Raw genomic sequence first — 14,554 nt, forward strand, 5'->3', positions numbered from 1 at the left:
AAAAATTATAAGCATGAAAAATGGAAATTACTTAAATGTCCCATAAGATTTGAATGTAATACAATCTCCATCAAAATCCCAATGGCATTTTTTAAAGAAAAAGAACAAAAAATTGTTATATTTGTATGGAACCACAAAAGACTCTGAATAACAAAAACAATCCTGAGAAAAAAGAACAAAGACAGAGGTATCACATTCCGACTTCAAATTACACTACAAAGCGACAATAATCAAAACAGCATGGGACTGGCAGAAAAACAGATGGAACAGAATTGAGAGCCCAGAAATAAACTTGCATGTATATGTGCAAATAATTTTCAACAAAGGAGCCAAAAACATACAATGGAGAAAAGAAAGCCACCCTGGGAAAATCAGAAAGCCACATGCAAAATAATGAAACTAGATTTCTATATGTAGAAATCAACTCAAAACGAATAAAAGATCTAAATATAAAACCCGAAACAATGAAATTCATAGAAGAAAGCATAGGTACTAAACTTATGGGCCTTGGTCATAGAAAGGATTTTATGAATTTGACCCCAAAGGCACAGGAAATGACAACAAATATAAATGAATGGGACTATATCAAACTAAAAAGCTTCTGCACACATAGACACACACACGTACACACACAAAATAAAACAATGGGATAAGATATTTGCAAACAACACCTCTGATAAGGGGCTAATATCCAAATTATATAAAAAAACTCATATAAGTCAACAACAAAAAAACAAACAATCCAATTAAAAAATGGTCAGAGGACCTGAACAGACATTTCTTCCAAGAAGATATATAAATGGCCAACAAGTACATGAAAAGATGTTCAGCTTCACTAGCTCTAAGGGGAATGCAAATCAAAACCACAATGAGATACTACTTCACATTTGTTAGAATGGCTATTACCAAAAAGACAAGGAAAAAAACAAGTGTTGGAGAGGTTGTGGAGAAAAAGGAACCCTCATATACTGCTGGTAGAAATGTAAATTGGTACAGCCACTATGGAAAACAATATGGAGGTTCCTCAAAAAATTAAGAATAAAATTACCATATGACCCAGCAATCCTTCTTCTGGGTATTTACCCAAAAAAATCTGAAAGCATTTATTTGTAAAGGTATTTATGTGCCCCTTTGTTCATTGAAGCATTATTCACAGTGGCTAAGACATGGAAATAACCTAAGTATCTTTCGATGTGGTATATATGGACAATGGAATACTACTAAGCCTTAGAAAAGATGAAATACTGCCATTTGCAACAATATGAATGGATCTTGAGAACAGCATGCTAAGTGAAACAAGTCAGACAAAAAAGAAAAACCTTATAATTTTACTCATGTGTGGGATATAAAACAGAAAGTAATAAATGAACAAACAAAACAAACAAAAACCTCACAGCACAGACAACAGTACAGTGGTTACCAGAGGAGATGGGGGATGGGAGAGGTTCAAGAGGGTAAAGGGGGTCAATTATATGGTGATAGAAGACTTGACTTTCGGTGGTGAACAGACAATGCAATATACAGATGATGTATAATACAACTGTATATTTGAAACTTATACGATCTTATCAATGTCACCCCAATAAATTTAATAAAATTTTTTAAAAATTTAAAAAGACAAAATCCTCTACACCAAGAAGACACAGACTTGATGCAAAAGAATGAAAAATGAGCTAGTGGTATTGAGGGATGTCTGAGGAAAGTACTAATTGAAATAGATGAAAAGTTCAGCCCTGCAAAAAAGGCCTAATATTTTAGAGCTAATTCAGTATCTTTATTGTTATTAGTTATAGAGAAATGTGGTGTATCACAGCTTTTCTTTAAAGAATGAGATAATGGTGCTCACTGACAAATTATCACCATACTCATCATGACTAACCATTTTGACCTAGTTTTCCTATCTATTACCCAAGCCCTGGAAATTTGTGCAGGTATTTTTCCCTAATAAATTCTACTACACCCTACACCACTTTGTATATTTGGGAATATGAGCTATATTTGGAATGTGCATTTGTCACTGATATCAAATAAGCCAGGAGCGAAACCATTTTTTGACTCTAGGATACTAAATGCAATGAATTGCTTGGAAATAAAATGAGTCTTAAAAGACTAAGATAAATATTCCCTGCCTTTTCTGAAAAATACCAACATTAGCCATGAAGGAAGGACAAAGGCCATCTATTTCTTTTATCACTATATGATCCATAGTTTCCTCATAAGAAGTAGCTTTATTTTTGCCAAATGCATATAATTTTGCTGCTATTATTCAAAATTAATATTCAGTTTTGCTTACAGGTATGTACAATATATGAATTAAGACATGCTAAAAATAACAAAAAAATTTATTTATAAAAGTTTTTCATACAAAATAACATTATGTAGCCATTAAATATTTAACATTTTACTATCTTAAAGTATATACAATATATTAAATAAAAAGAACAAGATACAAAGCTCTTAATTAAGAACACAACTATATAAAAATGCATATGTGTAGCAAAATGACTAGAAGAAAATACAACACATGCTGTGACTGAACCAATCAAAAAGATTTTTTCTAAGACTGAGTTACCTGTGGATGATGTATGGATGATTATTTTTTTCCATATCCTTTTCTCATTTTCCACTTTTTCTATAACGACCATCTATTATCTTTCCTAAATTAAAAAAACTCTTTTAGTTGTTTGTTTTTAAATAAGAAGCTGCCCTCCAAACCTGAAGAGGCATGTTATGAAACTAAGTCTCCAGAAAGGACCGGGAGCACACCAGCTCCGACCAATGAACTAAATTACATGTGGAGAAAACAGCATGCCTTTGGTCTAAAGCAGGGCTGGGACTAGCATGACGGCCATGAAGCACTTGCCTGAGGCACAAAACTTAAGAGAAGGCTAAAAAATTCAGTAATGAAGAAAAGTAAATTCTAATGTAGTTTTAAATGAAAATTAATAAAAAAGAATCCATGATGACAAATTTGAAAATTTTAAATAAAGATTGGGATTAATTTTTTCCCTTTGCCTTAGGCTCCAATCTGGCTGGGCATAGAGCACTGTTATTGATCCAGTCTTTATTTAAAATTTTGATATTTTGTTCCTATGCTTACAGTAATCCTGACTGGCTAATTTCCAGGAAAATTTTTCTTCCCCTGCAATCACCGTCAGGGCAGTGAGGTGGATCAATGCCTCTCTGGTCTGATGGCAGTACCAAGCAGGAACAAAAGAATGAGGACAGCCTTGAGAGGGAGTAATCGGGTCCAAAGAGCCTCCATGTACTCTCCCAGGTTCCCCCAGACCACAATTCTAACCCAACCTCTCTCTTCAGTGACTTGCTGGGATTAAAATAGGTAAAACTTTTTATTCAGAAAATATACAACATACAATGACTGACATCCCCACTAACCATAAAAAGGAGCATGGGCCCTTAAAAAAAATCACTTAAAAATATTATATGTTAACAATTATGCTTGAGTTTAATGGCAGTATAAACACATGATGCACACATAAATATTCAAAAAATAAGCAAATGAAAATGATTATAATAATTAGCTCAATTAACCGTGCTTATGAGAAGTTTATCAAGGCCTGGGTCTACCTAGGGACAAACACAGGCACATATGCCAAGAAAAAAATTTGTCTCCAGAGCTCAAGAGCTCAAGTCCGTGATCACAGAAGCATCATCACCCTGGAGAGCAGTCAGAAAAATTACTCTGGTAATCACACAAATGTAATTGGAATATCAGGAGGAAACATACACACAATATAATGCTCCCTGGTATTAAGGCTGCATGGTCTATTCTCAATCAGACTTTCACATCTTCCAGCTACTTTATAGCAAGCACATCTGTTTAGGACACGTCCAAAAATAGCACTATTGAGATTTAGCTCTGTGCCAAGCACTTTCACATGCATCATATAATTGCATCCTCATGACAACCCTGTGAGGCAAGTCTTATTATATCCATCTACCCAATGGAGAACCACAGGTTCACACTGTAAGCAGCAGAACCCCAAATGCCTGTGTGTGTGTCCAGTGCCCTAGACCTGTGCCTGGCAAGTTCATTTCCTAAAGCCCACCCACAAAACATGCTTCCAGTGGCTCCCCCAAAATATTTTACTATGATTTTCTCATCGAATTACCTATCATCTATTCAGAGACTCAAGTTCCATTTTACCAATAAGGAAAGTGAGATACAGCAAAGAATTCACTTAACTTTCCATTATCTGACCTCTGGCACCATACACGTAAGAGTGGGCCACTGTGCTGTCCTGAGGAACCAGGGTATTCTGTACAATTCACTCCTCCACTGTGAGGGGAAAGTGGTACCCTAACACTCCCATCAGGGTCCATTCTAGGTAAACACACACACACACACACACACACACACACACACACACACACACACACGCCATGAAAAGGAGAGCTGAGCGACAATCCGGGAGAGTGCCAGGAAACTACTGGCACATCAGCCTCAATCTTCAACCTTCCAGCACAGTGGAGATCACTTCCCAGGCCTGCCAGCAGAACCAGACCGTGGGAGCGGTTTCAGCTACCAAGTCTGAGTTACATTCTTTTCTTGCTGACCCTAAATTCCCCTTCCCTTGTCCTTTGCATTTGCCCTAACAAGAGGAGGCAGGGTGCAATATACATTGTGTCAGAGGAAAGGAGCCAGGCCCTCTCCTTATCCCTACCACCTGCGGCATAAGGGACCCACACCAAGCAGCAGCACATTTCAATAGGGGCCAGCAATTTAGGTCGGGGAGGCAGTAGGGATGGCACTCTTACTCTTAAATTTGAGTTCTTCTCACCATCCGTGTGTCTCTTTCACCCTCACCTTCACTCAGGCACTCTGGGAAATGCAGACTCTGGGGCAATGTGGTCTCAGTGGGAGGACCAGGCCAGCTGGGGAAGAGGAGAACTCATTGCACTTCCCTCCCACTTCCAGGGCTATAAAATGGAACATTTTACCTCTCGGCTTTCAAGTAGTAATTAATTAAGGCAAGTGAAGGCTTTTGAATGAAGGGAAAACAGTCTGCATTAGACAAAATCAGACCACATATCCCAACAGGGCTATGTTAGTAAAAACATATGATGGGGTTGTGGAAACTTTTTTCAGTGAAATTTTGAACAGAAAGATGCCTTTAGGCTTTTCTCTGAATGCTGAGTATTAAGAGATGCTGACAGGTCTGAGTCCGCTTCATTGCAATTAGTGATTCAATCCTAAGGAAACCTGAGAGTCCAATGCAGAGCACATCTACAACCTGGCTCAGACAATAGTGCAAATGCAACAAGATCCTATTCCCGGTGCACCACCTTCCTCCAACTCCCACTGACCTATACAGCACAACTACCCACTTTTGTTTCTAAAATTATTCTCAGGGTCAAAAGTATCACTAAAAAATCTCAACACTGAAAGAGGCCTCAAACTCCTCACTTTCCATCACCCCTAACTAACCACTGACTCTCAAGTCCTGAAAAGTCCGCAATCTACTGTGTCTTCAACTTTCATACTCCTTTCTCTTCTAAGTTCTCTACATTAGCTCCTTCCTTGCCACCATCCCTCCTCCTGTCTCTTGGGTCCACCACTCCCCCTTTAAGGACTTCATTCCAGAAATTATCCCTCCTCTCTTGTATTTTCAATTGCTCTTCTCTACTGCCCCTCTCCCACCAGTATTGAAACATGCTTCAAGTCTCTCTGATCTTAAAAAGAGGAAAGAAAATCTCTTCATTCCTTTCTTGATCCAACTAGCTACCACCCCTTTCCTCCCTTTCACAGCCAGATGTTTTTATTATCTATACTCTTCTCTCTCCACCTACACCCAAGTCATGCAGAAACCTCCCATAACCTGGTCTCTGCCCTCCCTAAGGCCCTCTCTATGGTTCAATCCAGTACACTACTTTTCAGATGTTATCTCACACGACAGCCATGCAGCATTGCTCACTGGTGATACTATGCAATCTAGGACTCTTTCCACTGGGCTTCCAAAGAAAAGGACATTACATGTTCAAGTTTTCTCCTACATTTCTGTCCACTTCTTGATCTCTTTTAGAGTTCCTCATTCTCATCCTGGTTCTTAAATGCTAATGTTTTTCAAGATTCAGTCCTGAGTCATCTGTGTTTGCTTTACAAATGCTCTGTAGGCAACTTCATCCATTAAGCAGTTAAGCATCCTTTAATTAAATTCATAATATTGACAACTCTCCTCATAGGTCCAGACCCATATATTCAACTTTTGCAATTAACCTGACTGACATTTCACTTGTGATTTTCATAGGCAGTCCAAACTCAACATTTTTGTTGAGAAAACTGAAGTTGAGCCCTCTTTGTTCCCCTCACACCTTCCAAGCCTCCTTTCCTGTATTACCTACCTATTATCATGAATGTGACCATCTACCCCATTTCGTATCTTCGACAACTCCCTCTCCCCAACACCCGACTAATTACCAGAGCTTATTGATTTTTCTCCATCACTGTCAAATCTGTTTATTCTTCCCATACTCATTGCCATTGCCTTATTTCAGATTCTCATTTTTCTCCTGGAACTACCATTTCTTAGTGCACTCTCAGAATAGAAAGCTTTGGGGTATCTACCCAACCTGATGATTCACCTTCCCCTGAATATTCCCTTTCCCTCACCAGTCATGTCTGACTAAATAATACCCTCACCCCATCCCTGCCAGAGTTGATGGGACCGGTAAGGACATCTGACTCAAGCTTGGGCCAATCAGATTCTTTTTCCCGGGAAAGTATAAGTTCATGCAGGCACCTTAAACTGTATGTAATAAGTGAAAGTGAGAGCCATATGGTAACCATATGAAGTCACTAGAATGAATGAACAGCAAAAGTGCACCTGCAGAGAGAAAGTGAAGACCAAAGCAGGAGCGGGGAGGGCGGAAATCAGATGTAAGAGACAGAGGCTCCTAAGAGGCTTCTTGTTCCGCAGACCTTCCCTAAGGGTCAGCAGCACTGCTGCTCTCAGGTTCCATGAGACACCACCACGCCCCCACACACACCTCAGCTTTTCAACATTTTCCCTTTTGTCTTTCATCTAATTTAAGTAGGTAACTACTGTGTACCTATAGAAAGTCTTGATTAATACATGGATCAACTAATTTCTCCTCACTAGGTCAGCTTCCCCATTTATAAAACTAGAAGACTGACCTTGATGAACTCTATGAAGGCAGTAAGTATTAAAACACTATAATTTTTAGGTAGTCAATGTTATTTCTACATTCAGTGTATGTGCAAAATGATGGTTACCACCTGACCAATAATCAAGTTTTTAAAAGATGCTGAGTTTAAAAACAAATTAATAAAAGGAATCTATTTTTACTTAAAGTGTTTTATTTACATTAATTTTCAACCCATTTACCATAAATGTACATTTTTAAATTACTTCCTTTTTTAAAGCCCTGAATTAAAACATTTCTCTGCAATTTAGATTTGTCAGTCTGGAGATGGGTCAGTCCATTTTCAAATATTTAGAGAATAAACATATTTAGAGAATGTTTTTTGCTATTCATTCTTGTATTACTGCAGAAAAAAAATAGATTCACTTTACAATGCCATGCTGAATATAGTGTACTGTTTAAAAAAACAAAACGAAACCTTTTGTCCTCTCAAGAGGCTCTAGATAAATTAATAGGCCATGATTAACTATCCAAAATACAAAGTACATATTACATCACTGAAGAAGTACTTGGTAAATAGCTAAATGCTGATAAGAGGTTGATTCAGTAGGCCTAGGTGGGGCCCTGGGATCTTTTTTTTTTTTTTTATTAAAGCCTCCCAGACACTATAGATCATCTACTAGTTTGGGGAACCATTACCCCAGGATCAGGGGCATTTCAGAGCTTTTTGAAGTAAGAAAATAAAACCTGCAGTATACTGAGAACACTTGGAAAAGAATCAGAGTCTCTTTTTATGTTAAAAACCTGTGTGACTAAAATGAATAAACCCTGCCAGTGGTTTAGGGGTGAGAGAGATGATAATGAAGTTTGATCATGTTGGCTGTCTGTGTCTAACGAAGAAAGCCAATGACTTTGCAAATTCCTATTCTCCTGGAAAGATCTGCTACTGGGAAAAATAAAATATACCAGAATCCACATTTTAAATGGCTTTTCTGGATCTTACAAAGACACCTCTTTGCCAAATGTCTGCTCAAGCTCAAGTGTGAATGCTTAGGAAAGTCAGGAAAAAAAGAAAGAATATCCCAAGGTTGTTAAAGAAACAAGTACAACAAGAAGTGGCGGTCAAAGGGAAGAGGCAGGCTCGGTGTGGAAATAAATCTTTCTGCTCTGAAGTCTATGCAAACTCATGGAAGAAAATGTCAACGTCTAGCCCCTTAAAATTATTCCCTGCTGCTCTAAGGACTGTGCTGATACCAGTATGAGGCCCAAAGAACTATGTCCACGTATCGTACAGTTATGTCACTGCCACTGCCACAGAACTCTTGGTAACATTTCAAAGAAATCTTCACATAAGATACCAAGGGATAACAGAATGAACAATGGGCCAAGAATCAGGAGACTTAGGTCTGGCCCAAGTTCCACAAATGACAAGCTAAGACCTTGAGCAAGTCACTACACTTTTCTGGGCTTCCATTTCCTTATCTGCAAAATGAAAGTGTGCCACTGAATTAAAGGGACAAAAAAATCTCCAACCTTTAGGCATGGGTATGTGCCCACACCAACAACCTCCTAAATTCTATGCAGGAATATGAATGATCATTTCTTTAAAAGACATTGCTTTCATACTGGAGGGTAGGCGGTGGGCAAAAGATGGAAATTAAAAGAAGCTCTCTGAAAGATGAGAATAAGGGAAGGAATAAGCAAAACATTACTTCCTGTGGGATGTTCACTCTTACTACTCCAATTACTTGCTGATTTTCCTGATACAGGGATGTCTCAGAGATATAGCGGGTTTGATTCCAGACCACATGGCAATAAAGCAAGTCATAATTCTTTTGCTGGTCTTGCCTTCAATTTGCAAAAATTCTCAACGTCTGTGAAGCACAATACAATGAGGTATGCCCGTACAGGTAAATTTTTTCAAAACCTGAAGGGAGATTTCCTGTTACAGATCCTCCTAAAGAGTGTTTAGAAAGTTTGCTATTTTCCTTAAAAGTCATTCACTGTATGTCTAGTGTACCAGCAATGTATCAGTAACCCGCTGGGTCTCAGCCTCATGGCTCACAGTCCAAAGATTCCTTTCCAGCTAAGAGCGATACCCACAGCAGGCCCAAAGACATACTTCCTCACCTGCCAGCTTCTTGATAGCCATACGATTTTTTTTTTCCATCTGATTTATGGCCCTGAGTCCCTTCAGAGGCAACTCATCAAGTGCCCTGATCATAGTTGTTTGTGTTTCAATTCTATGCTGACGTAGGCCCACTTTTGTAGGCTTCTGGATTTAAAGTTTTCTTCCGTAGTACAAACCATTCATTAAAAAAACAAAGTAGATTTTCCACTCTTTCTCTGGATGGAGAAAATGTCTCAGTGGATTTTTCATGAAGACTTAGGGTTTCCAGCCATATTCTGACAGTCACCTTCACCTAGCTGCCCCTTCCCTGATACCAGGAGCCTCTCCTACAGAATAACTAACCTTCTACTGCTGCTCTGCATGCTACTGGGTCACACCTGCTTAGGAGCCCTCCAAGGCTGCTGCTTCTCCCTCTCCGCACAACCTACCAATCTCCCTCAAGAAAGCCACTACTGTTTCTAGTGTTATTTACCTACCACACACACACTGCTCCCTTAACAATCTAGCATCCTCCTTGAAAAATGCAATCAGGGAATCCTAACCAGGCAGGCGTGACTCCTAAGCAGATGGCAGGCCTCATAATTAGGTCATTACATAATACCTCTTCTCTAACCAGCTTCTCCACACTTCGCTCAGAGACTCTGCATTGATGAGCTTTACACTGTGGTTACTTTAATTATAATTCGCTCTTGAGAGCACAGTAATACCATGTTTTGATCAAAGAAAAGGAGAAGGATGAGAGAGTGTTGGAGAAATAAAACATAAAGGTTGCTTTTAGCTTCAGTCTTCAGTAGCCCAGACTTGTACAGGTAACTTTCTGTCTTGGTGGCTTCCCAACCTGTCACACAAACTCATGCCGATCCTTGCTTCCACTGTTTCCACTGCAGGGCTCACATATAAATGTTATGTCATGTGCTTTGATTTCCGCAGGATAGTCCATCACATTTAGGTGTTATGTCAGGCTCTCAACAACTCATTCACGGAAATAAAGATTGCACAAGGTGTCCACATGTACAAGCGCAACTGCTGCCCTCAGTAAGACCCCAGGTCAGCACCAGATCAAGTTAATCTTTGATCTCCCTCAACCTCCAGTTCCAAGCACTCAGAGATCTCATTTATATCCCCTCCACTCCCAAGAAACCTAAAGCCTTTCAAGCCACTCCCAGTGTAGCTTCCCTGCTCTGATCTTGCTTCTCTTAGAGTTATTCATGCTCCAAACATCATTGTTCCCTTCACCCAACATCGAAACTGCCATTCTCATCAATCTCTTAGTTTTTAAGGAAGCTGGGGTCCCATACTTAGTATTGGTATGGACAGTCTACAGTTCTCATTTCCTCACTAGAATAAGTCTTAATTAGCACTTTGTAGATTCAAAATCTGAGGCCCAGATAAGTGTTACCAAAAAAGGAATGTACATAGAAATTCAAGCTATAATTTAAGATTTAAAGAAAAGACTATTTTATTAAAAGGAAGAATAAGTGATCTCTAATTGCCATAAAATGTAATGGGAGATATTTCTGAGCTGGAAGTCCATCTCTCCACATCACTTCTGGCTTCTCAAGTACCTTGGCTTAGCATTTATGCTTTTGTCACCCTGAGCTTTCCAAGTTCTGACACTGGCCTGTAATAGTGGCTATGCTGGCTCCTAGTTCCAATGGGCTGGCCTAGGGGATCAGCACCTACTCTCACCACAATTTTCAGACTGTGATACCTAATGCTACCCACTCTAAGTCCTGTCCCAAGTCCTATATGTCTCCTGGATTGTTAAATCAAAGCTTTACTTTCTAAAATGTACTGTGGATATAAAAAAATTAATTTAAGAGTCACTTATCCAAAAAGCAGGTTTGAACTAGATCAAAAGCTTTACATATAACATGGCATGTGGTACAGTCATGGCTGCATAACGATGTTTCGGTTAACAACAGACAGCATGTATGACAGTGGTCCCACGAAATTATACAGAGCTGGAAAACTCCTATTGCCTAGTGACATCAAAGACGTCATAAAGTCACAGGACAGGGCATTACTCTTAAGTCTGTGGTGATGCCGATATAAAGAAACCTACATGCTGCCAGTCATGAAGTACAGCACATACAAATACAGTAGTAGGCTACACCATCTGGGTTTGTGTAAGTACACTCTATGATGTTCACACGAGGACAGAATCGCCTAATGACACATTTCTCCAAATGTATCCCGACCCTTAAGCAGCGCATGACTGTACAAGGAAAAGAACATGACTTTTAGATCAGAAGGTTCTATGGTTGGATTTCTAGCAACAAAATTTACTTGTTTATGTAACCTTAAGAAAGCTACTTAATTTCTCTAAGCCTCTGTTACTATCCATATTTTGCAGATACAGAAACTTTATCCTCCAAGACTATTAAGAAGCATTAAAGAAAAAAACGTACAAAAAAGGGCCTAGGACAGTGCTGGGCATACGCTGCCGTCCTCCTTCCCTCCCCAGTGATTGGAGGGACGTGCTCCTCCCTTCTGCTGCATTTACTGTTCTTAACAGGTCTGGAAAAACTCTGAAAAATATGCAGCCCACAAAAACACTGTAGGATGAGTCAGAGGACTGAACTAATTAGAAAGCACAGCAAAGAGCTCCGGATGACCACCAGTAGGGCAGGTTTTGTCTAAGCACTGCAATTCTAAAATAATCATTGGGCAGCTTTTTAGGCCTTTCCAGGTGAGATGCTTAAAAATGAACTGAGAACAAAGCAGTGAACTGAAAAGCTGGGAGCCTGTGAACCTAAGGCAAAATGGATGGTTGAATACCGGGCTGGTAATGAGGCAGAAAGACAGGCAGGAGACTTCTGGAATGGGGAAGCCAGGGGCTTTGGAGGCCACTTACCACAGCTTATGGGACGTCAAAGAAGGCCTGGTAATGATAACATTCAAAAGGCTTTAGAAGTATTGGGTCCAACTGTGGCTTTGCATTAACTATATGGTCGTCAGCTAAAAACTCTTCAAAGGCAGGCAAAACATTTTTTCTTTGCATTTTCTGAATCACCCAGAGTAACAAATAGTCAATACTGGGTAAGTGCTGGACTGAATAAAGAAGGAATATCTGATCTCTGAGATCTTGGGACCTCAGTTTCTTCTCACAGGAGGCTTAGAAATATCTGTAGGGCCACTCCAGGGCTCACATCTATTCCATCATTCTCTATACATAGACATTCTCAATCCTAACAACTAAGAATCATCTTGGAAGTCCCAGCCCCACATCTTGGAAATCCCAGATTCAGAATTCTTGGGGCAGTGGGTTAGTTTTTCCTTTTTATAAACCTTCACAGGTGATCCTAATAGACATCCCATGTTGAGAATGCCCCAGGCTTTCAAATGCAGCAATCTGTATGAAACAAGGGACCTGACACTGTCCTTCCATATCTACTGCCTTGCTGCCATGACCGAAGCTTTCTTTTCTTTTATTTTTTTGCGCCTACAGCACCTGGTCTTCCTAGATGGTCTCCCATCCAAGTACTAACCAGGCCTGACCCTGCTTAGCTTCCAAGATCAGATGGGATCAGGCGTGTTCAGGGTAGCATGGCCATAGAGCTTCCATTTTCTAAACCAGGATTTTCATTTCGTCCCCCATTCTATGAGTTTAATATACACCAGCAGAGTTATTCTCTGCAGTTTCCATGCTGGACAAGGTCATTCTAAGGTGCAGAGGTTTGGAATTAGATTCGAGTTCAAATCCCATGCAAACACTCCAGAGTAATGTGACCTCAACTTATTTATAAAATGAGGAACCATTGGCTACTCCACAGAGGTGTTACGAAGACTGTATGAGATAGCATCATAAAGTACCTGGCACACAGCTAACCACAGAAGCAGTCAACAAGTGCTCACCTCCATCTCCCCTGTTCCTTTCTTACTAAGTAATTCCATTAGGTGATGTCTGATATCACCTGCAGCCTTGTAAAACTAAACTCTGTTTATAGGAACTTTTGATGATATAAAATCTCCATTTTCAGAATGTCATGAGCATCGGCTTCTCTATCTCTTGTGTTAAGAGGGAAGACAAAACCTAATCTCTTCTTAACTAATGACTCTATGTGTTATAATGGTTTGTTGTCAGTGAAAGATGGCTTCAGATGATGCAAGTATCCCAAAATTCTACCTTCTGAAAGGTCAAAGTGAGGCCAAGTCCTGGGTGCCTGTGGCATCCGAGCATATATGGAACCATCCCCGGTAATTCTGTGACTCCTCAGTTCTGCCGTTTGTTTTACACTTGCTACTACAGCTATGTGCTCTTTTTTCATGCAGGTTTTTATTATGCTTCCATCAAACAGCCTGGTTTTATCAAGTTCTTGTACGTTATATTTATCAAATGGCACACCTGATCTGTGAATCAAGGTTTACTATTGTTAGGACTACCCCAGTACTTAAGTTTGAGAATATTTTATAAAGAGCTCAACCTGGATCCTCCAACAGAATAAATGAAAGAACTACTACCAAAAATACAGCCTCTGGTTTTCAAAAGTACCTCCATTGCTTTTTAGATATCTTTTAGAAAAGGTGGAATCAGTCTTGAGAGACATACAAACAGTATGCTCAAATAGTACATATGAATTCAGTCTTCTTTTTTGGAGCCTAATCACAAAGTAACCACCAGTCTCATTTGGGGTTAAGGGTCAGAGTACAGATGAGAAACCAGGATTTTCACTGAATGCCTTGGAGGTGGGGGACAAAGATGTATCAGATTGGACAGAAATTGAATAGTCCATAGACCAGGCAACAAGTTAACACTAGGCGGAGATTTGCCAAAGTCAAGAAATAGAGCCCAGACAAGCAGCAGACTGTATGCGGGACAGAGTGGAGAATACAATTAATGAACTCTGAAACTGGCTAGTGCTCAAGCACTGAGGTATTGAGTCAAGACCTAGAAAAAATATCAGCAGGAAGAGGAAACCTAGAGAATGTGGATAGAAGAGATACAAGATTCCAGCTAAAAGAAGGTAAAGGAGTATTGCATCTAAGAAACCGACACAAGTGTCCCTCAAAGCAGAGAGCAATCTCTAGGCGTGGCCTGCCTCAAACGTTCAGGTACACATACAGAGCCCCTGAATGAGGCAGTTCAGGCGAGGAAAGTTAGCAGCTCCTATTTTGCTTCAAGGTAGCTTCCATCTTGTCTCTCCAGAGGAAAGTTAAGCAGTATGATTAAAAGAAAACATGGTCCAACTGGTTCCAATAAAATAATCTACAGAAGCTAACTCTGCCAAGACAGGGGAGTAAGTCAAAACCTCCATATGACTATGTTCAATGCATGAGACAACCAACAACAGTCAG

The 14,554-nt window shown here is 39.7% G+C and overlaps 1 protein-coding gene and 1 non-coding gene across 16 annotated transcripts in view; both read right to left on the reverse strand.

Moving 5' to 3' along the window:
• The window catches only part of AAK1 (AP2 associated kinase 1), a 151,884-nt gene that overhangs the window by 98,652 nt on the left and 38,678 nt on the right, over window positions 1-14,554 (reverse strand). The gene's annotated exons all lie outside the window — the stretch shown is intronic.
• LOC118606110 lies at window positions 12,699-12,817 on the reverse strand. The gene has a single exon (XR_004952304.1). It is a non-coding gene; the product is annotated as a 5S ribosomal RNA (ribosomal RNA).

The sequence above is a fragment of the Rousettus aegyptiacus genome, unplaced genomic scaffold (assembly GCF_014176215.1).
Source record: "Rousettus aegyptiacus isolate mRouAeg1 unplaced genomic scaffold, mRouAeg1.p scaffold_m13_p_7, whole genome shotgun sequence".
NCBI classification, from domain to species: Eukaryota; Metazoa; Chordata; class Mammalia; order Chiroptera; family Pteropodidae; genus Rousettus; species Rousettus aegyptiacus.